This window comes from Pseudophryne corroboree, chromosome 2, assembly GCF_028390025.1.
Source record: "Pseudophryne corroboree isolate aPseCor3 chromosome 2, aPseCor3.hap2, whole genome shotgun sequence".
Taxonomy (NCBI): domain Eukaryota; kingdom Metazoa; phylum Chordata; class Amphibia; order Anura; family Myobatrachidae; genus Pseudophryne; species Pseudophryne corroboree.
Genome location: NC_086445.1, coordinates 706,316,558 through 706,342,310, shown reverse-complemented (window position 1 = coordinate 706,342,310; position 25,753 = coordinate 706,316,558). Strand labels below are relative to the sequence as shown.

The window sequence follows — 25,753 nt, the reverse complement described above, 5'->3', positions numbered from 1 at the left end:
AGCATGACGCTGGGGCTTTACAAGCGGACTCAGGAACGGTGGGGGGTCGACTCAAGAATTTCAGCGCGCAGTGGGCTTGCTCACAGGTGGACCCCTGGATCCTGCAGGTAGTATCTCAGGGTTACAGGTTGGAATTCGAGAAGTCTCCCCCTCGCCGGTTCCTAAAGTCTGCTTTGCCAACGTCTCCCTCAGACAGGGCGACGGTATTGGAAGCCATTCACAAGCTGTTTTCTCAGCAGGTGATAGTCAAGGTACCCCTCCTACAACAGGAAAAGGGGTATTACTCCACGCTATTTGTGGTACCGAAGCCGGACGGCTCGGTAAGACCTATTCTAAATCTGAAATCTTTGAACCTGTACATACAAAAATTCAAGTTCAAGATGGAATCACTCAGAGCAGTGATAGCGAATCTGGAAGAAGGGGACTTTATGGTGTCCCTGGACATAAAAGATGCTTACCTGCATGTCCCAATTTGCCCTTCACATCAAGGGTACCTCAGGTTCGTGGTGCAAAACTGTCATTATCAGTTTCAGACGCTGCCGTTTGGATTGTCCACGGCACCTCGGGTTTTTACCAAGGTAATGGCCGAAATGATGATTCTTCTGCGAAGAAGAGGCGTATTAATTATCCCTTACTTGGACGATCTCCTGATAAGGGCAAGGTCCAGAGAACAGCTGGAGGACGGAGTAGCACTAACCCAAGTAGTGCTGCAACAACACGGGTGGATTCTGAATTTTCCAAAATCTCAGTTGACCCCGACAACACGTCTGCTGTTCCTGGGAATGATTCTGGACACGGTTCAGAAAAAGGTGTTTCTTCCGGAGGAGAAAGCCAAGGAGTTATCCGAACTTGTCAGGAACCTCCTAAAACCAGGAAAAGTGTCTGTGCATCAATGCACAAGAGTCCTGGGAAAGATGGTGGCTTCTTACGAAGCAATCCCATTCGGCAGATTCCACGCACGAACTTTTCAGTGGGATCTGCTGGACAAATGGTCCGGATCGCATCTGCAGATGCATCAGCGGATAACCTTATCGCCACGGACAAGGGTGTCTCTTCTGTGGTGGTTGCAGAGTGCTCATCTGTTAGAAGGCCGCAGATTCGGCATACAGGACTGGGTCCTGGTGACCACGGATGCCAGTCTGAGAGGCTGGGGAGCGGTCACACAGGGAAGAAACTTCCAGGGAGTATGGTCAAGCCTGGAGATGTCTCTTCACATAAATATACTGGAGCTAAGAGCGATTTACAGTGCTCTAAGCCTGGCAAAACCCCTGCTTCAGGGTCAGCCGGTGTTGATCCAGTCGGACAACATCACGGCAGTCGCCCACGTAAACAGACAGGGCGGCACAAGAAGCAGGAGAGCAATGGCAGAAGCTGCAAGGATTCTTCGCTGGGCGGAAGATCATGTGATAGCACTGTCAGCAGTATTCATTCCGGGAGTGGACAACTGGGAAGCAGACTTCCTCAGCAGACACGATCTACACCCGGGAGAGTGGGGACTTCATCCAGAAGTCTTCCACATGATTGTGAACCGTTGGGAAAAACCAAAGGTGGATATGATGGCGTCTCGCCTCAACAAAAAACTGGACAGGTATTGCGCCAGGTCAAGAGACCCTCAGGCAATAGCTGTGGACGCTCTGGTAACACCGTGGGTGTTCCAGTCAGTGTATGTGTTTCCTCCTCTGCCTCTCATACCCAAAGTACTGAGAATTATACGGCAAAGGGGAGTAAGAACGATACTCGTGGCTCCGGATTGGCCAAGAAGAACTTGGTACCCGGAACTTCAGGAGATGCTCACGGAAAATCCGTGGCCTCTACCTCTAAGACGGGACCTGATTCAGCAGGGACCGTGTCTATTTCAAGACTTACCGCGGCTGCGTTTGACGGCGTGGCGGTTGAACGCCGAATTCTAAGGGAAAAAGGCATTCCAGAAGAGGTCATTCCTACACTGGTTAAAGCCAGGAAGGAGGTGACTGCACAACATTATCACCGCATTTGGAGAAAATATGTTGCGTGGTGTGAGGCCAGGAAGGCCCCCACGGAGGAATTTCAATTGGGTCGATTCCTACATTTCCTGCAAACAGGATTGTCTATGGGCCTCAAGTTGGGGTCCATTAAGGTTCAAATTTCGGCCCTGTCGATTTTCTTCCAGAAAGAATTGGCTTCAGTTCCTGAAGTCCAGACTTTTGTAAAAGGAGTACTACATATACAGCCCCCGGTTGTGCCCCCAGTGGCTCCGTGGGACCTTAATGTAGTTTTGGATTTTCTCAAATCCCATTGGTTTGAGCCACTCAAATCGGCGGATTTGAAATATCTTACATGGAAAGTAACCATGCTACTGGCCCTGGCTTCAGCCAGGAGAGTGTCAGAATTGGCGGCTTTATCGTATAAAAGCCCATATCTGATTTTCCATTCGGACAGGGCAGAACTGCGGACGCGTCCTCATTTTCTGCCTAAGGTGGTGTCAGCGTTTCACCTGAACCAGCCTATTGTGGTGCCTGCGGCTACTAGCGATTTGGAGGATTCCAAGTTGCTGGACGTTGTCAGGGCATTGAAAATATATATTTCAAGGACGGCTGGAGTCAGAAAATCTGACTCGCTGTTTATACTGTATGCACCCAACAAGCTGGGTGCTCCTGCTTCTAAGCAGACGATTGCTCGTTGGATTTGTAGCACAATTCAACTTGCACATTCTGTGGCAGGCCTGCCACAGCCTAAATCTGTCAAGGCCCATTCCACAAGGAAGGTGGGCTCATCCTGGGCGGCTGCCCGAGGGGTCTCGGCATTACAACTCTGCCGAGCAGCTACGTGGTCGGGGGAGAACACGTTTGTAAAATTCTACAAATTTGATACCCTGGCTAAAGAGGACCTGGAGTTCTCTCATTCGGTGCTGCAGAGTCATCCGCACTCTCCCGCCCGTTTGGGAGCTTTGGTATAATCCCCATGGTCCTGACGGAGTCCCCAGCATCCACTAGGACGTTAGAGAAAATAAGATTTTACTTACCGATAAATCTATTTCTCGTAGTCCGTAGTGGATGCTGGGCGCCCATCCCAAGTGCGGATTGTCTGCAATACTTGTACATAGTTATTGTTACAAAAAAATCGGGTTGTTCTTGTTGTGAGCCGTCTGTTCAGAGGCTCCTACGTTGTCATACTGTTAACTGGGTTCAGATCACAAGTTGTACGGTGTGATTGGTGTGGCTGGTATGAGTCTTACCCGGGATTCAAAATCCTTCCTTATTGTGTACGCTCGTCCGGGCACAGTATCCTAACTGAGGCTTGGAGGAGGGTCATAGGGGGAGGAGCCAGTGCACACCACCTGATCCTAAAGCTTTATTTTTGTGCCCTGTCTCCTGCGGAGCCGCTAATCCCCATGGTCCTGACGGAGTCCCCAGCATCCACTACGGACTACGAGAAATAGATTTATCGGTAAGTAAAATCTTATTTTTTCCCACTTCCTGCGTCTTAATCCTAACTTCCCCCCTGCAGTCTAACCCTAACCTCCCCCTGCAGTCTAACCCTAACCACCTCCTGCAGCCTAACCCTAACCTCCCACTGCAGTCTAACCCTAACCACCTCCTACAGCCTAACCCTAACCTCCCCGTGCAGTCTAACCCTAACCACCGCCTGCAGCCTAACCCTAATCTCCCTGTACAGTCTATCCCTAACCCCCTGCGCAGCCTAACCCTAACTCTCCTGCCCACAGCCCAACCTTAATGTCGACATGCAGGCAGTGTTGACATTTCAACCTGTCGACATTCTGAGGATATTGTCACGATGTCTATCAACATTTTAACAATGTCCACATTATAACAGTCGACATTGTGGTGTCGACGTTATACATGCCGCCATTGTTATTTTTGACCTTTTGACTACATCCGCCCTCTTTGCTATGATTTATTTATATCATAAAGATGCACAGGTTAGATAGCAAGATATTTTGCAGAAAACATTTTGTAGGCTTCATAACAGACATCCACAGACATTTATACATATTAATGTCCCCAGGCAAAAAAAAAAAATTCTTTTTTCGGGGGTTAGGGAGAGTGAAGCACAGGACGTTTGCAGCTATTGATTGGTCCTCTTCTCTGGTTGGGGAATGTGTAAAGGTACACAAGGATCTCAAAGTATTTAGTCACTTGTACCACAAATTAGGGAAAGAAAGAAAAACACGGTTGGAGCGATGACAGAAAATGAAATATTCTCATTTAAGAGAAATGACCAAATAATCGATTCCAGATGTGATTTTTATACGAAGACTACATCTTGTAATAAAAATGATATACTGGTGGCATAAAGAGATGTGATTTAAAATGATCAAGGTTTCAAGCCTCTTCAAGTACTAAAATGTGCTGTTTTGTCGTATGGAGCATTAGCGCAAGTTGCTTTTTTCCACAAAAAGTGTAAGAACTTCTGACTGCTTTGTGTCTGTTGGTTGCATGGTTATTTAGATAAATACTTAAAATGACCTCATATCCTTTGTGGAACACTATTGGTACTATGTGGTTCACTATCACGTGAAAATTATATTGTATTGTTAACTTTGCTCACAAACCTGTGTTATCACCACCAGCTGCTTTATGCACTTTTTTGCATCGTAAGTATTTTCTACAGCAAAGTCCAGCTGAGGTCACTGGGGGTGTGAAACTCTTCATTTATACCCCTTTTACATCTAGAAACGCGCGTCGCAGCCGGATGCCTGACACGAGTGCTATCTGGCTGCGACCCGCTAGCCCCCATTCCTGCTGCAGTTACCAACCCCCAGCATATTGCCGGGTTGGTGACGTTGCCAGTGACGCGGCAGGGGCAGTGCTGGGAGATCACATCTCCCAGCGCAGCCCTTTCATACACTGTGAACGGGAGCCAGGGCAAATCGACCCAACTTCAGTTTATACAGCACAGCTTGAACCCGTGTTCAACCCTGCAAGCTACCAGAGTTGGAATACTGGGTCACTCAACCCGGATTATTCCAACTCGGCCCTTTTACACCAACCAGCAAAACGGGTTATGCGCATTCATGTGCAATAACCCGTGTTATATGTTGGAGGTGAAAAGGGGTATCATTTATTTATTTATTTATTTAACAGTTTCTTAAATAGCGCAGCAAATTCTGTTGTGCTCTACAATTGGAAACAACAGTGATAAAAATAAATAAATAAATAAATAAATAAATAAAACAATTGTAAACAACAGAACTGGGTAATAACAGAAACTGGGTAATAACAGACTGGGTAATAACAGACAGTCATAGAGGTAGGAAGGCCCTGCTCGCAAGCTTATAATCTATAGACCATGGAACTTCTCAGTCATAGAGGTAGGAAGGCCCTGTTTGCAAGCTTATAATCTATAGACCATGGAACTTCTCAGTCATAGAGGTAGGAAGGCCCTGCTCGCAAGCTTACAATCTATAGACCATGGAACTTCTCAGTCATAGAGGTAGGAAGGCCCTGCTTGCAAGCTTATAATCTATAGACTGTGGAACTTCTCTGACACCACTCCATGTACTGATATCATCAGCCATCTTTCCAGAACCCCATTCTGACACATCGTCCAGCCATCTCTCCAGCATGTACCACAATGGACTTGCTCTGGTTTCCTCCCACTATTCAAATATATATTGGTATGTCAATAGCTCTTGACAAAAATGTACCCCTTGTGTGAATGTGTGCTGATGTGAAAAGGAATATAGGGGACAATTCAGACCTGATCGATAGAGTGCGTTTTTTGCAGCCCTGCGATCAGATAGTCGCCACCTGCAGGGGGAGGGGGATAGGTCTGTGCTGTTGTGCGATCGCATTTGTAGCAGAGCTGCACAACCATCAGTGTGTGCAGTCTCTGCTCAGCTCAGGACTTACTCTTACTCTGCGATGTAATCCTGTTGATCGGGGCCGAAGCTGACGTCAGACACCCTCTCTGAAAACGGCTGGTCCCGCCTGCGTTTTTCCGGACACTTCTGTAACACGGTTAGTTGCTGCCCACAAACGGCCTCTTCCTGTCAATTACCTTGCGATCGCCTGTGCGATCGCTTTTTTTCACACCATGCCGTCGCTAGGCAAATGATGCCCGGTGCAGTCGTCCGCGCAGTTCAGATCTGATCGCCTGCTGTGCGAAAACTCACAGCAGCGATCAGGTCTGAATTACCCTCATAGATTGCAAGCTCCACGGGGGGCAGGTACTGATGTGAATGACTGAAATATTCTCATAATATTGCATAATATGAGTTTGTGTACAAGTTACTACCCACATTTTGTTTGCCTTTTGTGAGGGGGACCCCAAAGCATGTCTTTGTACGTGGGCTCATCACTTGATAGTTCTACCACACTCTGTACTGAACCATTGTTGCTCCATCTTCAGCACACATATATTTTTATATTGGCAGGAGATGATGGGCTTAATTTCTTGTAGAGGCATGGAGTATCAACTACAATGTAAGTAGTAAAATTACCAAGGAGGACTATCATTGCTCCAGTACAGAGACTTGTACTAAGGAACAATTAAAATGTCGCTAATCATAAATAAATTAGTAATAAAGCTTTGCAACCTCATTCAAAAGCCATGCCATACGTTGTTTCAAGGCAAGGATGATTATATTTACCTTCCCAGGGAATGATTTGTGAATTCTTTAGGATGATTCCATTGTCATATTAGGAGTATGAGTTTAAGTAATTAGTCTTATCTGTTTAGTACATTCGCTTATGGTAAACCCACATGTGGCAATCTGGTTATATCTATGAGTAATTATTCGATCTGAACAATTGTGGAACAAGTATTACAATTATTGAATCAGACTGCAATGGAAAAACTTAAGGCTGGCTGGTGTCCTCATATGAGTATCAACCTGATTTTCCCTCATGCCCAGCTCTCATTTCCCAATAGACAGGTCTGGGGAAATTCCTTGAGCCATGTACCAAATATACCTAAGCTTTTAGAGTCACTTCTATTGCAGACCGATGCATAGCTTCCTTAGTTCATAAAAAAAGATAAGATAGGCACTTTTTACATATTTTATTTAACTCTGCTCTAGGATTGGGGCACACTCTGCCCAGTGGTTGGCCAATTTTATGAGCAATAATCAAACTGGAAAATGAATTTAATGTGTGTGGCCATTATTAACTACTTGTGAGGTTGCTGGTTAAAGGGAGTCAGATTGCACTCTTGAATCAGTGGATCTGGTTTAAGAAAAGTTGTTAGCCATTTGCATGTTTGACACTATTTTATAACTAGGAAATTAGGCACCATCTGAAGACCAAAAATTTTAATATTCTCCCTTCAAAAACATTTAGGGCGGTATTCAATTATTTTCACCCCCTTCCACATTCTTTCTGTTTCTGCTGGTGGGCATGGTATAATCATTTCAGCTCGCTACCCCCAGGGTAGCTAGGGCACCCAACCCTTTACACACCTAAACCTGATTACTATGGGGGCTATATGCGCGATATCGGATATCACTTTACAAAGAAGGTTGGGCGTGATATATCATTTGAATACTGCCCTTATTGTCTCTCATGAACAACCCTTTGGCTAAGGTGAACAATATCTCGGTCTGTTTTGGCTCTACACCCACCAAAGTGATGGATCCCAGCGTGCTATGTCCCCCACATCTACAGGCCTTTGGCTGATATAAAATTCCTAATAAAATGTTTCTTTTGAAACTTAGGGGCCCATACAATACATCTAGCTTGTATTGGTTCAAGTTCCCATATTGCCAATGCCGGGATCAGGAGATTGGAGAATCCTAACATGTTGGATTTCCCTGATTTGCTAATTCCAACCAAAAAATAGCCTGGATCGTCGAGTTGGGGATTTTTAACTTGTTGAATTTTCCAGATTTTGGCAGATTGCGAATCGACAGAACAGGGAATTGGGGCTGTAGATGTATGGACCACAATAATGTAGATCCCTATGATTTAGTAAAATAAACAGACATAGTGTATACTGCCACAGGTGCACTGGAATGACTTCATATTAATAGCATTGTGCTTCCTTTTTTTTACATTACACTTTCCGTCTTGTTTTCCAAATAAATCAGCCATGACTGCATCACTAATAAATGTTGACATTAAGAATTGATTTTAACCAAGTACGAAATGAAAATTAGAGCCTACAGATTCTTAACGGGAAATGAGTAATGTAATGAATTATTGAATTGATGATTGAGTTTCTTAGATGTCACTTTTGCATTTCGCATAACATTTAAGGGATCATTTATGAAAAGTGAAATGATTTGTAATGTAATATACAGTACCCCAGGCTCAGTGGGGATTAGTTTAATTACAAGCAGTGGTCAATAAAAAATAAGCAACATTACATCTGTATGAGAAGCACCACCGGATTCAGTATGTTATCCCATCACACGGGATCCCAATGGTTAGATCAAAACACCGACAGGGGTGAGTAAAGGGTGTTCTACCCTCTCCCTAGCCCCCTAACCCTAATTCTCCCTGGCTGCAGCTTAACCCTAACCTCCTTAACCACTCACAAGTGGTGCCTTAAACGAACCCCTGCTGCTTAAACCTAACCCTCACTCCCTCCCCCGCAGCCGGACCCTAACTCTCCCCCCCCTCCCCCTGGGGGTGCCTAACCCTAACTCACCCTCCCCGCAGCCTAACCCTCCAACCCCCCCCCCCCCCCCCCCGCAGCCTAACACTAACTCCCCTGCATGATGCCTAGACCTAACCCCCCCTCCCCCTGGCTATAAATGTAACCTTGCGGCCATACTTACTGTCAGTATGCCGGCTGTCAGGATTCCGGTGTCAGTCTCATGGCCCCATTCAGAGTTCCAACGTCAGGACTCTAAAGGGTGTCGAGATTCCGGCGGCGGTATTTCGACTGCCAGGATCCCGGCAGCCAGCATCTTTACCGCATCCCCCACCACTAGTTATTGAGCCTTTATTATAGTGTCCCCTGTAATATTCCCAGGAAAAGAAACTGAAATCGTCACTTTTTGTTTAAATACATATTGTTTTTATGTCACAAAACATGCAGTCTGCTCTTTAAGTCTGTCTCAGCAAATAGCAATAAACATTTCTGGAAATGTTACAGTAAACTGGGGATACAAGCTTATGCAATTTGAAAGGGCATCTCACGACATTCACACATTTATATTCATCCCATACATGGTGAGTCTGGCCAAATGGTGCACCAGGGACTCCATCAGAAGCCCAGACTCTATTTCAGTCCATGTCAGTGGGATGATGCTGTAAGCCTGTGTTCAGCACACTCTGTCACCATTCTCATGGCTTCTTAAAGCTAAGGAGTGTGTATAGATATAAGAGAAGGTACATGCTGCTAACTTCCAGTCCCAGCACACTGCAGCGATCCAAAAAGTTCCCAATAATTTATTTAATTACCTGATCTGCCAAGGGATTCTGAGATGTGTATCCTGTAGAGAGAGAGCAGCAGACTATTAGAACAAGGTGATCAGTACTTTGGAGTAAGTGTGATACATATTTACTATAATACCTCATATGCTCCCTTTGCCATGTCTTTACAGTATCCAGTGGTGTCTCCCTTTTAGTTTTGCAGCAAAATCATCAAGCAAGGCACATACGGACATGCCTGCACTTCAAGTCAGTGCTTTCGCCCAGTGTTTGTTTTCTATGAAAAAATGTGCCCGTATTCAGAAAACAGGAGGAGCTACTCACCTGAATGTACATGTTGACACAAGATTTATAGCAGCTTTGATAATCTGGAGAAATCTTCAAATGCTTATTCTGTCAATTTCTGAGCATACAGTATTTCACTGTTTCTTACTGTTTCTGGAACTAGTAATAAGCAGGGACGTGCAGTCAGGGGAGGCAGGGGAGGCAGTGCCTCCCCTGTCATTAATGAGTAAAATAATACAAAGAAGATACATAAGTTATGACACATAAGTATCTTCTTTATTATTTTACTCATGATTAAAGTGTGTAAAATTAGTTTGGGAGGCACCGATCGTGGTGCCTCCCGTAGTGATTGATAAAAGATATGGGAGCAGGGGGCGGGTGTGGGCGGGGCCTAGCAATGGGCAGGAAAAGCCCACTGAAATTGCATGGGAAAGCGGCACCATTAGAGGTGCCGCTTTCCTACAGGGACGTGCTTTCAACCTATGAAAGCACGTCCCCTGTCAGTGAGGCCACAGTGATTGGCCAGCAGATCCGTCACTGGATCCGCTGTCAATCACTGTGTGGGTGGCGGCGGAGGTGCGGTATGCGGCGGGCCGGGCGGCGGAGATGCGGGCGGCGGGACGCAGCAGTACGGACAGTTCAGCAGAGTTTGGCAGCGGAAGCGGTACCCATTTCAAAAATGGCGCCTCAGCGTCATTTTGAAATTCAAGATGGCCGATGCGAGCCAATCATGGCTCGCCGCGTCATCGCCCCGCCCCCTCCACTGACTTATATAAGTCAGTGCGAGGCAGCGGCTGTCAGTCCGACGGCGGAGGAGGAGCTGAGAAGAGCTCCTGAAGACCGAAGTCGCCGGAAGTCCTGGGAAGGCGGCGGCCATGCAAAGAGCTTAAAGGTCGCCGCCTCCCAGGTGAAGATGCCGGAGGAAGACGCCAGAAGCCCTGGGGAGGTGGCACCCCCCCAGGTGAAGACGCCAGAAGCCCTGGGAAGGCGACGGCCACGCAAAAGAGCTTAAAGGCCACCGCCCCCAGGTGAAGACCCTGTTTAATAAAGGTTTTTTTTTAAAGTACGTGTAGTGGTTTTTTTTTAAATATTTTCTTTACAGGTGGACTACAGGTGCCAGCGGGCCCTTTATGTTCGGGCATGCTAGCACTTGTTGTTCTCCAAGTGCCAGCATGCTGGGGCAGGCTTGCTGGGACCTGTAGGCCACCTGTAAAGAACAATATTACTATTCTTTACAGGTGGACTACAGGTGCCAGTGGGCCATTTATGTCCGGGCATGCTGGCACTTGTGATTCTCCAAGTGCCAGCATGCTGGGGCAGGCTTGCTGGGACCTGTAGGCCACCTGTTTAGAACAGTATTAGCAAGCATACAATGAACCCCGCACCCACTGCCACCAGGGGTGCGGGGCATAGCACTGGGTTATCAGCCCAGTGCTGGTTATTGCTCGGGAGGGGGGACCCCATTTTAATTTTTTTGGGGCCCCACTTTCCGAGGAATACCAGCCCTGGGCTGACTGGTTTGGGGGGTGTTTAATGGCATGGCAGGAGGACCCCACACTGAGTGTCTCCCCTGCTATGGCATTACCCCCCCTAGCTGGTTCTGCCTGGTGCTGGTTTTAGCGGTGTGGGGGGACTGCATTTTTTTTCCCGGGGAGGGGGGGTTTAGCTGCAGTGCCTCCCCAGCCCCTGACCTCACCGCACGTCACTGGTAATAAGACAAAGTTATTAGACAAAAAATGTGCCACCATTGAGTTCAATCAAGAAAATAAGACTTGCGTTTATCTACTAAGTAGAGGACAAGCTAAGGTGGTGGGTCCAAGGCGTATGGTACAGTGAATCGAGTCATCAATGAAGTCAACTGATCTGCGGGGAGGGTCTTTTTATTCTCTCAGGAGTTCATGAAGATCCCCAAATTTGGAGCCACCAAGACATTGTGGGAACGTAGGCAGCAATGCAATGGTGAGACAAGTCCCACCTATAGATTTATTTTCAGGACAGTGCATCAACAGGCTGCATGAAGTGATTCCCACCTAGAATGGCTTTGTTCTTTCTGGGACTCAACACTCCAGAATATGGTTTCCTGCTGAAACTCCGAACATGGTATTGAGAATTTTATGCCTCTTGCTAGAAACAATATGCAAATAAGAGACATCTCTTCAGAACAGGCTTCTGGGAAATGCCATTTATATTGAAATTCTAATATCATTATTTTAGGAATATTGTCATTATCTTCAATATAACAGCATAGTATGTTGAATAGTCTCAGAAAAATTGAGTTTAGTGCTTTTTTAACCTTCATGCATTACTTATCCTAAAAATGTAGAAGAAAAAGTCTAAAGAACTTTATACTTGTACAGACAATTAATTGTTCTCATTTTAACAATACCCACTTAGTCCAGACTTACATATACTACAAGATGTTTTTGTTACATGGAGTGCGCTACTGCGCTTCTTCCATGTTGATTCTCAAATTAAGCATTTACCTTTACCAAGATGGCCACCGTATGTTAGTCTGCACATGTGCGGCACAATCTTGTTCCCTGTGTTTGAGCACTCCAGTGGTACACTCACTTGTGTACTACTAAGCTCTATGAGGACCTTCTAATACCTGTGTGTGTCTTTTGATCTTGCCTACATATATGACTGGCTAGTCCTCTGTATGCTCTGCACCAGATATATTGTATCTCTCCGCTCTGTCAGCGCTGTCTGGGTATCAGAACCATGAGTACGTCTGTACCATCACTGAGCACTACAATAGACATAGGGGTATATTTACTAACATTCGTAATTCTCCCGATTTGGTGGGAGAATAATCACGAATGACATCGAAAGTGTAAAACTGCAACTTTTTGAATTTATTACGACTAATTTACTAAGCTGCCGTATTCTGCATTTTCGGGTTTTCCGATGTCGATGTCATTCGTTTTTTTAGGCAGTGTTTTACGTGAGTGACTTGTAAAACACTGCCGACTTTAATACAATGAATCTCGGCCGGATCTGAGAGATCCGTGCTGGGCTTCATTGTGCACTTTGTTTAAAAAAATAAATAAAGTTTAAATGTTAAAAAAAAATTGCGTGGGGTCCCCCCTCCTAAGGCAAACCAGCCTCGGGCTCTTTGAGCCGATCCTGGTTGCAGAAATATGGGAAAAAAATGGACAGGGGTTCCCCCATATTTAAGCAACCAGCATCGGGCTCTGCGCCTGGTCCTGGTTCCAAAAATACGGGGGACAAAAAGAGTAGGGGTCCCCCGTATTTTTGAAACCAGCACCGGGCTCCACTAGCTGGACAGATAATGCCACAGCCGGGGGTCACTTTTATACAGTGCCTTGCGGCCGTGGCATCAAATATCCAACCAGTCACCCCTGGCCGGGGTACCCTGGGGGAGTGGGGACCCCTTCAATCAAGGGGTCCCCCCCTCCCAGCCACCCAAGGGCCAGGGGTGAAGCCCGAGGCTGTCCCCCCCATCCAATAGGCTGCGGATGGGGGGCTGATAGCCTTTGTGAAAAGTGATTGATATTGTTTTTAGTAGCAGTACTACAAGGCCCAGCAAGCCTCCCCCGCAAGCTGGTACTTGGAGAGCCACAAGTACCAGCAAGCGGCGGAAAAACGGGCCCGCTGGTACCTGTAGTACTACTACTAAAAAAATACCCCAATAAAGACAACACACACACACCTTGAAAGTATAACTTTAATACATACATACACACCTCCATATACACATACTTACCTTATGTTCACACGCAGGTCGGTCCTCTTCTCCAGTAGAATCCATGGTGTACCTGTAGAAAAAATTATACTCACATAATCCAGTGTTTTCGGCTCCTCGGGAACTCCTTTTGTAATCCACATACTTGAAAAAATAAAAAAACGGATACCCGACCACGAACTGAAAGGGGACCCATGTTTTCACATGGGCCCCCTTTCCCCGAATGCCAGAAACCCACTCTGACTGATGTCTAAGTGGATTTCTTCAGCCAATCAGGGAGCGCCACGTTGTAGCACCCTCCTGATCGGCTGTGTGCTCCTGTACTGTCTGACAGGCAGCACACGGCAGTGTTACAATGTAGCGCCTATGCGCTCCATTGTAACCAATAGTGGGAACTTTCTGCTCAGCGGTTGACCGAAAGTGACCTCACCGCTGAGCAGAAAGTTCCCACCATTGGTTACAATGGAGCGCATAGGCGCTACATTGTAACACTGCCGTGTGCCGCCTGTCAGACAGTACAGGAGCACACAGCCGATCAGGAGGGTGCTACAACGTGGCGGTGGCGCTCCCTGATTGGCTGAAGAAACCCACTTAGACATCAGTCAGAGTGGGTTTCTGGCATTCGGGGAAAGGGGGCCCATGTGAAAACATGGATCCCCTTTCAGTTCGTGGTCGGGTGTCCCGTTTTTTTATTTTTTCAAGTACGTGGATTACAAAAGGATTTACCGAGGAGCCGAAAACACTGGATTATGTGAGTATAATTTTTTCTACAGGTACACCATGGATTCTACTGGAGAAGAGGACCGACCTGCGTGTGAACATAAGGTAAGTATGTGTATATGGAGGTGTGGATGGATGTATTAAAGTTATACTTTCAAGGTGTGTGTGTAATGTCTTTTTTGGGGTATTTTTTTAGTAGTAGTACTACAGGTACCAGCGGGCCCATTTTTCCGCCGCATGCTGGTACTTGTGGTTCTCCAAGTACCAGCTTGCGGGGGAGGCTTGCTGGGCCTTGTAGTACTGCTACTAAAAACAATATCAATCACTTTTCAACAAAGGCTATCAGCCCCCCATCCGCAGCCTATTGGATGGGGGGGACAGCCTTGGGCTTCACCCCTGGCCCTTGGGTGGCTGGGGGGGACGGGACCCCTTGATTGAAGGGGTCCCCACTCCCCCAGGGTACCCCGGCCAGGGGTGACTAGTTGGATATTTGATGCCACGGCCGCAAGGCACTGTATAAAAGTGACCCCCGGCTGTGGCATTATCTGTCCAGCTAGTGGAGCCCGGTGCTGGTTTCAAAAATACGGGGGACCCCTACTCTTTTTGTCCCCCGTATTTTTGGAACCAGGACCAGGCGCAGAGCCCGATGCTGGTTGCTTAAATATGGGGGAACCCCTGTCCATTTTTTTCCCATATTTCTGCAACCAGGATCGGCTCAAAGAGCCCGAGGCTGGTTTGCCTTAGGAGGGGGGACCCCACGCAATTTTTTTTCTGTAAATTTAGAACATTTCACCCCCCTTCCCACTGAAAAACATGCACGGATCTCATGGATCCGTGCATGCCTATACAAACACGGGATAAAAAAGCAGGTCTGTTTTTTTTTAGCACTTTTTCACGATTTGTATTTTATCACGGCTGTGTTTGGCTATTGTCGGCAGTGTTTGTGTTTTGCACTTTTTAGTAAATTCCCGATTTCTAGCAAATTGCAGGCGTATTTGACCGATGGTGTATTGATTCGTGATTTTTTCCTAGGACTTCCAAAATATTACGAATGCCCTCATCACTGCCGTGATTTTTGCTTAGTAAATTACAGAGATGACACTTTGATGAAAAAACGGCATCTCGGTCAAAATCGGGACCTTAGTAAATATACTAGAGATGAGCGGATTCGGTTTTACTCGGTTTTACTCGGTTCTCAAAACCGAATCTTATTGGCTATCCAAAACACGTGACATCCGTGAGCCAATAAGATTCGGTTTTGAGAACCGAGTAAAACCGAGTAAAACCAAATCCGCTCATCTCTAAAATATACCCCATAGTTTCTGGTTAAGACTATACGCCTGGCGTGTCTGCCAACTATTATCCGCTGGGTGTACTAATAACATCCAGTTGTTACACTAGAACTGTACTTTGCTTTATTGTATTAGGCCTTATAATACTTAGAGGTTTATTTATCAAGAACCGCAGATTTTTGGTGTTTCTTTTTACAAGATTTAAAGCGTCAGAAAATTGCTGGATTTGAAAAACTCCTTTATTTTTGGGGGGATTTTCTTTAAAATGTCCAGAAGAGCCAAATCCAGTGACAGAACAAGTGTGAGATTACCTTAGCTGCACAGACTCCTGTGTATTTGTGTTAATGGGTCAACTCTGTGGAGCTGTAGACGCTGGCTGTGATACAGCCCCAGATTCCCCTCAATTAGGAGTCACTTCCCATTATCTTATCAGCAGGACGCTGTCCTATTATTGCTGCAGTCCTCCCAGAACAACAGGCCTGAGTGCTCCAGGCACTGAGATAGTGAGGTCACTGTCATAGATCTTTGCTTGCCAACAAATGTTATTTTTCTTTTAACTTTTAATATATTGTGCCAACATAATGAAACCATTTCCTGAATTTTTCTAATCTATGATTATTTTGCTGATGTTTGCATTATTTTAACACTACCGTAAGCTAATAAGGTAACAATCTCTGTTTCTGTTTGTTAGTCATGGCAGCCATTATAACTTAGCAGCAGCAGCAGCAACACTTTTGTTCTTCAGGATGGACAGAGAAACACATTTTTTTATTACTAATTTATATAAAAAGAAATAAAAGAAAATGAATAATGTTGTTCCCTTGGATCCCTACTCCTACACCTCCCCTATCTGACAAAACATATTTGAAGTTTCCTAAATTAAAATTGGAGATTGTTTCTTAGAAGTTTTTTATGTTGTATGTTTGAAATGCAATTATTCAGTATCTGATATTTGAAAATAAATACTGTATACTTCTTGAGCACAGTAATGCTGTACAGTATAAAGATATGCTACATAGGAATACATTTTACAAGTACTGTAAAGCCCAGTACCCACGGCCGATGCAGGAGAGATGTGTGCTGAGCGAACCGCTCAGCACACATCTCTTTTGCCGCTCAGCACAGCGCGATCTGTGCTGAGCGTGCGGGGGGAGATGGGGGGCCGCTCATTTCACCCAGCGGGTGAAGTGAGCGACCCGCTAGATTGGCCTGCATGCAGGCCAATCTAGCTCCAGCGATAGCGATGTGCGGGGCCGCGCATCGCTATCGCTGAGGGGGCTACACACGGAGCGATCATGCTGATATTCTAAGCAATCTAGTCAGATTGCTTAGAATATCGCTCCGTGAGTACCCCCCTTTAACACCTACAGTTGATGCCTCTTCAATTGCTTACAATTATTTTCAATACTTTTCAAGGAGACCATCTCCTGCCTGATATACAGATGGTGTAATGGTTCACATCACTGCCTCACAGCACTGAGGTCATGGGTTTGATTCCCATTACAGACCTAACTGTGTGGAGTTTGTATATTCTCCCCTTACTTGCGTGGGTTTCCTCTGAGCACCCCGGCTTCCCCCCACACTCTAAAAATATACTGATAAGTTAATTGTCTCTCAACAAGACATAACCCTGTTGTGTAAGTGGGTGCGTGTACATGTGTTTAGGGCAGTCTAGATGGGCCAAGTGGTTCTCATCTGCTGTCAAATTCTATGTTTTTATGATATGAGTCTGTTATCTCACCTGGGTGAGATGTGTCAAACTTTGAGAGAGATAAAGTGGAGAAGATAGCAACCAATAGAATATGATTAATTACAGTTACTGTAGAAGTTGATTGGTTGTTTGTTATATTCAGCTTCTCCATGTTACCTCTTGATAATGTTGATAAATCTCCACCCAGTAATTTAACTTCAGTACCTAGGATTTTGCATATTTCAGTGCCTCAAAATTGCAGTGACATTGTACTACATTGTTGTGTACGGTATAGTAATGCTGGCCGCACACTGACCGTTCTTACCTCTTGGTAGCCAAATTGGATAAAACCTGGTTTTACAACTCCTTGGTCGGACCGCTTGTGTGTGGCTAGTATCAGCCAGTGCTCACATAGGGGGTTTTACCTCTATGCATGCGTCCCGAGATTGATGCAATTCCAATAGGCGTCTCTGGGCAGTATGGGTCTGATGTGGTTGGTGTTGGTGGGCATGTCAGGGGCATGCTAGTTTCAGGGACTGGGTTGGAAGATGCAGTTCTATAGACCCCTGTGGCCAGATTCCATTCTGAGCAACCATAGGGTGGTCAGAAGTCCGTTGGTGCGGCCGATGTTTGCCTTTGTGCGCACCATGGCAGATTACAACTGAAGCCTATGGGCATCTTAATAGACACCCCATGGGCTGAAGCATTATGATCACTTTGCCGCTACTTTGCTGCATCCCCCTCTGAATCACCCGCATAATTCCTTGCAAAATGGGACACTCAGGATTAGATGTATGAAAATGCAGGCTGTGCACATTTTTTGAGTGGACCCGCTCTGACTCCAGATTGAGGGGAAGCGGGTCCAGGTACCACCTGCATCTACTGTGTGAAGCAGTCTGTTGCCGAAGAGGGAGAGTCTTAACTCATCATCTGCCTGACAAATTCCACTCTACGTCTGTTGGCTTGTGACCAGCATTTGCAGAGCTTATCGTGTGCGCCGGTCATCTTCTCCCAGCGGCACCTGCAACTTAATGAAGAAAAAAAAAGTTCTTGTTTTTTTGTGCGCCCAATTCCTGGCTGTCATAACTGACTGCCAGGTACAGTGCTGTGTGATGCGGGAACAACAGATGCAGCTGTCTAAATCGATAGCTGTAGCTGTCTGATCGGTCATTGCCGCTGACCATTCATACATTTACCTGCACATTGGTGTGCTAGCTTGAAGATAGGAGCACCGATAATGACGTCCCTGTCAATCTGATCACTTCACTGCATTATTACATAACATGCAGTTACAGATTTTGCCCATAACAACCTTTCTTACTTCTCCCCTCCAGATATCTGTTTATATCAATGAATACTCTCAAATCACAACTGAGGCCCAGATGTCTGTTCCCTCACTGATTACCTGATGTGGACGTCCAGTCCCAAAGTGTTGATAAGCTAATGAATATAATAATATACCCTTTTTAGTAGGTGTTAAATGGGTGACTGATTTCATATAATAACAGACCTATTAATGCATGTCTTAGTAACGTATTCTGATGTGGTCAGTCATGCAGACAGAGGAATCTTCTTATTCCATACAAAAAACGTGTCTGACATTACTGCTTATGCGCACAGGGTTTCAGAGGAAGGAGATCATAATAACTAATATGCTCCTAACTGATGGATATTTATATCTCCTTCACATTCTGCTATGAATGTTTATTACTTGCTTTATTATTTTCCCTTTCGTTGTTGTTTCATTCTCTCATTTATTTCTTCATTATTGAACATATATTTTCTAATATATATTCAGAATATAACACTTTGATATAGCAAATTTCTTTTGTAGTGATAAAACATTACCAATTAGGTAAAAATATAAAAAGATGAAAGTATAAAAGATCATTCCTCAGGGCGACTAATTGGAAACAAAGAAGCAAATACAAGTGATTTACAGGATTCAATGCATAACCCCTTTCATAGGTGTCAAAGGTAGACCTACACAACATACCTTAGCTAAAAGGGGTGATATATATATATATATATATATATTAGAGATGAGCGGGTTCGGTTTTACTCGGTTCTCAAAACGGCATCTAATTGGCTCACGGATGTCACGTGTTTTGGATAGCCAATAAGATTCGGTTTTGAGAACCGAGTAAAACCGAGTAAAACCGAATCCGCTCATCTCTAATATATATATATATATACACACACACACACACCCATTTCTATAATCCTTGAACCCCCAAGGAGTCACACAAATTATCCCTACGGCTCGCATATTTGAGACCCTTGATGTAGTCTGGCAACTGTTTAACCCCTTTCGTAGGTGTCAAAGGAAGACCTACACAACATACCTTAGCTAAAATGGGTGATATATATATATATATATATATATATATATATACACACACACCCATTTCTATAATCCTTTAACCCCCAAGGAGTCACACAAATGATCCCTACGGCTCGCATATTTGAGACCCATGATGTAGTCTGGCAACTGATTCTTGCCTGTGTACTATATAGGCACATGCAGTGGTATGAGCAAAGCCAAATGAATGAGAAGGGCAGCTTACTACACTGCACTTACTACCAATAAACATTCAATATATCACTATAATCCACAGGCTGCTCACAGTTTTGTTGAGTTTACGGGCCTGACAGACAGGCATACAGTATCTGTGGGTTTCTGAGTGCCTTAAAGGGACAATGTTTCTAAGTTTGTATATTCTTATGTATGCATTCAGAAATATCCAGGAAGCTGAGCATCTGAAATGTAACTATATTCTTATCTCCACCTAAATATAAAGGTTATACAGTACACCCATCTCATACTGTATATATGGTTGGTTAGACCTTCACCACTAGCTACCTTCAATTGCTGAGCTATTATTAGTATCACCAGGTATTTATAAGGTGCACACATATGTGTGGGAGGAACTTGAAGTGGGCCTGAGGAAACCAATGCAAACTGAACAGTGACGACAGTGCAAGGCAAACCCTCAATGTACGGAAGAATGCGAGACCTGAGCTATCAACCATTAGTATATACAGCTAGTTCTCATTCTGATCTAAGCTGATAACAACAGGCGCCAACTAACCCCAGGTACCCATGGAGATAACAGCCTTGCCCTGCTTATTCTACTGATATTAAAAAAACAGGACTGGGTCATTATCTAACTGCTGATCTGGGGTTAGTTGGTGTCTCGGTGACAGCAGTAATCCTATCTATATTGAAATCTTTGGAAGGAATTACTGAGCTCGGCATAGTAAAATGCTGTTATTCAATACAGTAGTTTCTGAAACGTTTTGAGATAGTTATCCTGTTTTTTCACTGTCTCACATTACGAGCTTTGCTTTAATCGAATAAGATACAGTACTAAAACAGAGCTATGTAGTGATAAAATGTTTGTAGGTCTTTGTCCTGAGAGAGGTTTTTCTCACATTCCAATGTTAATACTTGGAAATTTTGTGATTAAAGTCAAGGTTCGGACTGACCATTGAAATAGTTATACAATCCACTGATTTGCCATATACCTAGCTTGCACTAGTGGTTTGAGTAACAACATGGTAGAAGTAATTAATTTTACCCTTTGTGTATCAAGTATATTAGTATTGTTATTATTGTTGTTTTTGTTGTTTATTTTTGTTGTTATTATTATACTATGTACAGTAAATTCATTATTACTCAGCAGTGGGCACCTAATGTCGCACTTCCCGCTGTGCCCTTTATAGTCATTGGCCACCAAGTTAAAGGCAATAGAGTCTTTAGACAGTTTACCAGAGAACAAAGGCCCATATTTATAAAGCCTTGGAGAGTGATAAATTGCACGGTGATAAAGTATTAACCAACCAGCTCCTAACTGCCATGTTACAGGCTGTGTTTAAAAAATGACAGTTAGGAGCTGATTGGTTGGTACTTTATCACCGTGCAAGTTATCACTCTCCAAGGCCTGATAAATCTGGGCCAACGACTCTTATGCTTTAATTCCTTGTCTGTGGCCTTCAGCTCCCTTCATATCCATTCTGGTCTGTATGGTATATTTCAACTATTCTTAGTCAATCATTTGATAAACTGTACTGCATTTGACCGTAGAATCTGTTGAATAACATGTATGCTGAATTGAATCAGCTGTTAGCTTTCAATTAATTAATAAGCACTGTCTGTATCATAATTATCTATCTTTTTTCAGGGAATCAAACCAAAACCAAAAAAGCAAGCAACTGGTCCAAACCATGTAGCACTGCAGGTAGGGCAGATGTAACATGTGCAGAGAGATTTAGATTTGGGTGGGGTGTGTTCAAACTAAAATCTATATTGCAGTGTAGAAATAAAGCAGCCAGTATTTACCCTGCACAGAAACAAAATAACCCACCCAAATTTAACTCTCTCTGCACATGTTACATCTGCCACCCTGTAGTGCAACATGGTTTGGTCTAGTTGCTTGCTTTTTTGGTTTGCTAACAAACCTGAATTACCCCGTATGAATGAAAGGGAATATACATCTTCTTCGATCCTCTTAAGTAACACCTTAACCTAGCAGTGGCCAAGTTTGTATCACTGTCAAAGACTCAGAGATTGTATGGTCTTCCAGGACCTGAAACACAAAGAACCGGCGCACATGTGCTCATGATCTGTACTGTGCCACTTGTGCTGCAGTTTCACTTAAAACTCACAATGAAGGCAGGAAGCAACATTATGTGAGCCCTAAGGGAGTAACCCACGCTATATATTTTGCAATAAAAAAAGTTGTTTTCAATTTTATTTATTCTTCACGGTTTTTTTTTGCAATTTCCATTTTTATGTGAAATATCAGATTACCCTTTATATACCAATAACAGACCGATGAAATGGTGTATTTTCTAAGAAAACCTTTGACACACATTTTCCAGATTGCCAATTGCACACATATCAACAGAAAAGCAGGGTCACTTGTTGTATACACAAGCCCGTTGATAGATACCTTTATCCACAGAGTGAGCTCAAGCACAATAAAACTGTGCATCGTGTACACACTGCCCAAGATGGCTTTGAGAATTGTATAGAGCAGCTGGCTCTCTTTTGGTTGTACAGTGCACAAAGATTATTTATGCTTTTCCTGAATTCAGCAATATTCACTGAATCCCTGCGAGATACATTTTAGCAGCAGTGAGTGCTTGCAGTCGTACTTAGTATTATTATACAAGGAGGCATAGTGATTTTTCTCCTTTCCTTCAGGAATATCAAATTACTCTTTCAATAAGACTGGGTGTGCTGTACAATGCTAGGGATGCAGCGAGCAGGAGCCAGTAGCAGCTTTATAAGATTAAAGCACAGCACACAATAAATAATTTAGCAGCTTGCTGCAAAAAACACACATTGTATAATATCTGCTGTCTTGGACCCTGTGATATGTACACACATTTTAAATATACATGCCTTTCATCTGTTTGAGAATAAATACGCAGCAAGACAGATCAGCCTAAAACTGAAGAGAAGGTAATGGGAAAATATTTAATCAAATCGACGTTTAACATGCCATGTTTTTCTGTCTTTCCTCCCCGTCTGCCTGTGCTTTTCTAGTCATCTAGCAAGTCTCAAATCTGCCGTACAAGGCATATTATTCTACAGCTCTCTGAAGTCTGGTTAAGGGGGCTTCTGGCATATGTACAAGATATAAACATACCCTGCTTCCCTGACTGCATCTGAGCTGGAAATATATATATAGCGAGAGAGTTTATTTTATATATTAACAGTTATTTATATAGCGCATACATATTTTGCAGCACTTTTATAGAGAATATTTGCCCATTCGCTTACATTCAGGATCCAATGAACCTACCAGTATCATTCTGGATTGCTTGTGTATTAATAAACTAATAAGAACACAGGAATAAAACATTTGTCTATGCCACTTGCACGCGGTTTTCACATTGTGGCCCAGATTTATCAAGCCTTGGAGAGTGATAAATTGCCCCGTGATAAAGTACCAACCAATCAGCTCCTACCTGTTATTTTTCAAACACAGCATGTAACATGGCAGTTAGGAGCTGATTGGCTGGTACTTAATTTATAACTCTGCAAGGCTTGAAAAATCTGGGTCTGTATAGCGCCATATTCCCCCTATCGGCGACTTTTTGTTCTTATTCTTTTGTGGAATTCCGCTTCCCGTGCCTATTATATTTGTCGACATTCTGATTGTTAGATCTACAGTATAGTAGCCACAGACAGCTCTGAATAAGTGATCTTTAATTATGGCCACCTTATATAAATAGACCATGATGGTGTATATGTAGTAAACAGATTATCTTTAGTGATAGCGATCGCTAATTCAGCTGTCCGCACAGTTGACGTGCCAATCAGTGATGTAATCCCACAAACAAAGTACTTGGCGTATGGCAGTCACAGTAGTGAGCATGTTGCCACACACTAACAGCATTGTGGGAAGGTAGTGTAGGCTGTCATGCAAAATAGTGGCTGTGACCATGCAAAATAGTGCTAGTGGGTGTCGTAGGCTAGTGCAATACTTAACACACATTATAGAAAATGTAGTCACAGTTTAAATAACATCAACCTAAAAAACATTAATTGGTAAGACTGCTGTTGCAGATGTCAGTACACATAAATAAGAATCAGACTGGATTTCTCTTCATCTTTCTTAATTGATGATCCCTGTCTGTGTCTTGGTTCCATAGAATCATCCTGACTTTCCATATTTACACCACTGGTCCTGGTATATGTTTATTGTAGGAATCAGTAGGATATCATGGCTGTCGAGATCCCAGTGTTCAGCAGACTGTTGCTGGAATCCCGACAACCGGAATACCGGCTGTGAGCAAAGCGTGTCCCTCATGGGCTCGCTGCACTCACCACGATTCGGGCCCGGTGGCGACCTTACGTTGCCACACTAATCTATTCCCCCTTGGGTGGGGGCGAGGACCACTACCCAAGTGGAGGATCCTGGCGGCGGTCTGTATTCTGACCACCGGCATTTCACCGGGTGTCAGGATTCCGGCGTCTGTATCCTGACTGCTGGGATCCCGACATACGGCAACGTGATTGCCTCCCATATTGTATATACTTTATGCACACACAGTGACACGGCACTTAATATGTTTCAAAACTGCTACAGCGGAAGATCAGTCCCACTCCCCTCTTAGAGTTGGATGTGACAGTCATTACTTGGTTAACACCATCACCCTTGATGGATGTCATTGTAGTGTATGTACTCAAGTGTGGAGACAACTTCTGTAGCTGTAATTGATAGAAGATACATTACATTGCTTTTCAGCATCAGTGTTCAGTGGCCCATCGGGGGGGATTCCATGGGCACATTGTAACTGTCTAATATCACCTTATTGTTATTATTCTGCTTGTTTCTGTCTGAACAGAACCCACTTCAAGTCAAAAACTAACTAGCACTATTATTCAGATGATCAATGTATCATAGTGGTACATAATCACTGACATGGCCTGCCACTAACCAGACTGATCCCCACTGTCCTCCGATCTCTCCTCACCTCATTTCTCCCAAATGATGTCTCATCAATATTTCATCATTAGATTCCCATCCTTAAGTTTCGGTGTTACACCTGCACTTTCCACATGGACCTCCCCTCCAGGATGTCCTGGCAGAGAAGTCCCAAGAGTCAGTAATTCTGAATACATAGTCCATACCATTGTGCAGCGAGTGGGTGGGGGTACAGTAACACCTTTTCCAGAGAGTTGTGTTATCGAGCTTGTGAACTGCATATATCTCCAGGAGGGTGGACAAGTGTGATTTTAATACGGAGACTTCCCCAACACTATCTTCTGTTGCTGCAACATCATGTCCTCCATTAAGGGTTACTCTTAGCACAGAATAAGGGGTCTGAAGAGAAGGTATATTTTTTTTAAATATGTAGGTATTAATATTTTATATATGAAGTCGCTTATAGCTGTCTAACTTTTGTCTGAATATGTTTGGAATTTTTGCATCTTAAACAGAGCCTGTCCTTAGCCTTCAGTTTCATTTGCTGGGGACCTGTGCTTCACAGTATGTTGTACTATTCCCATGGTGACCTTTATGAAAACATAAATATTTTAAAGTTTAGTAGAAGGGGTCAAGAATGAAGGGGTTAAGCAGGCAGACATCCGCCATAGCCAGTGCAATAACAAAGCAGGAATGTATTTCCTGTTTTGTGAGAAAGTGTGATGATTTTGTCCAGAGAACACTCATGTAGACATAGAAGTAAGCCTGTTTGTTTCCCTGTGATAAGGACTCTGGGGTCTAGTAATTAAAGTTTGGAGAGAGATAAAGTAGAGCGAGAGATAAAGTGTCAGCCAACCAGCTCCTAACTGTCATTTTTCAAACACAGCCTGTTACATGACAGTTAGGAGCTGATTGGCTTGCACGTTATCTCTCTCCACTTTATCTCTCTCCAAGGCTTAGTAAATAGACTCCTCTATGACTTCCTCATGACTGCGCCAGCCATACATTATGTGTAGCTGGCACCTGTACCCACTTTTCAAGCTCAGTCCCAGATTATCTTGAATTGTCTCTGGAGTTTTTTGACCTTGGCAGTATTCTTTGTTGTAATATTTGTAGATTTTGCTGAACCTCTTGGTGGTCAACTCAGTAATAAAATGTATTAAATGTGGCTGTTTATGTAATAATCATGTCCAATGATCAGATCATGTTGTATAGTTTAATATCCTATGTAGGTTTAACTTATACATACAGACATTCAGTAATCCTCCAGGTAAAGCCAGTCAAGTGGGAGGTTAAAGGAG

The 25,753-nt window shown here is 44.1% G+C and overlaps 1 protein-coding gene and 1 long non-coding RNA gene across 3 annotated transcripts in view; one reads left to right on the top strand and one right to left on the bottom strand.

Moving 5' to 3' along the window:
* The window catches only part of LOC135045813 (uncharacterized), a 206,011-nt gene extending 196,322 nt beyond the window's left edge, over positions 1-9,689 (bottom strand). Inside the window, exons 1-2 of the long non-coding RNA XR_010238217.1 lie at positions 9,460-9,689; positions 9,348-9,379 (exon numbers count right to left, since the gene is read on the bottom strand). This is a non-coding gene — a long non-coding RNA (uncharacterized LOC135045813). The remainder of the gene's footprint in view (positions 1-9,347; positions 9,380-9,459) is intronic.
* Positions 1-25,753, top strand: part of PLXNA2 (plexin A2) — a 398,232-nt gene that overhangs the window by 111,756 nt on the left and 260,723 nt on the right. The gene's annotated exons all lie outside the window — the stretch shown is intronic.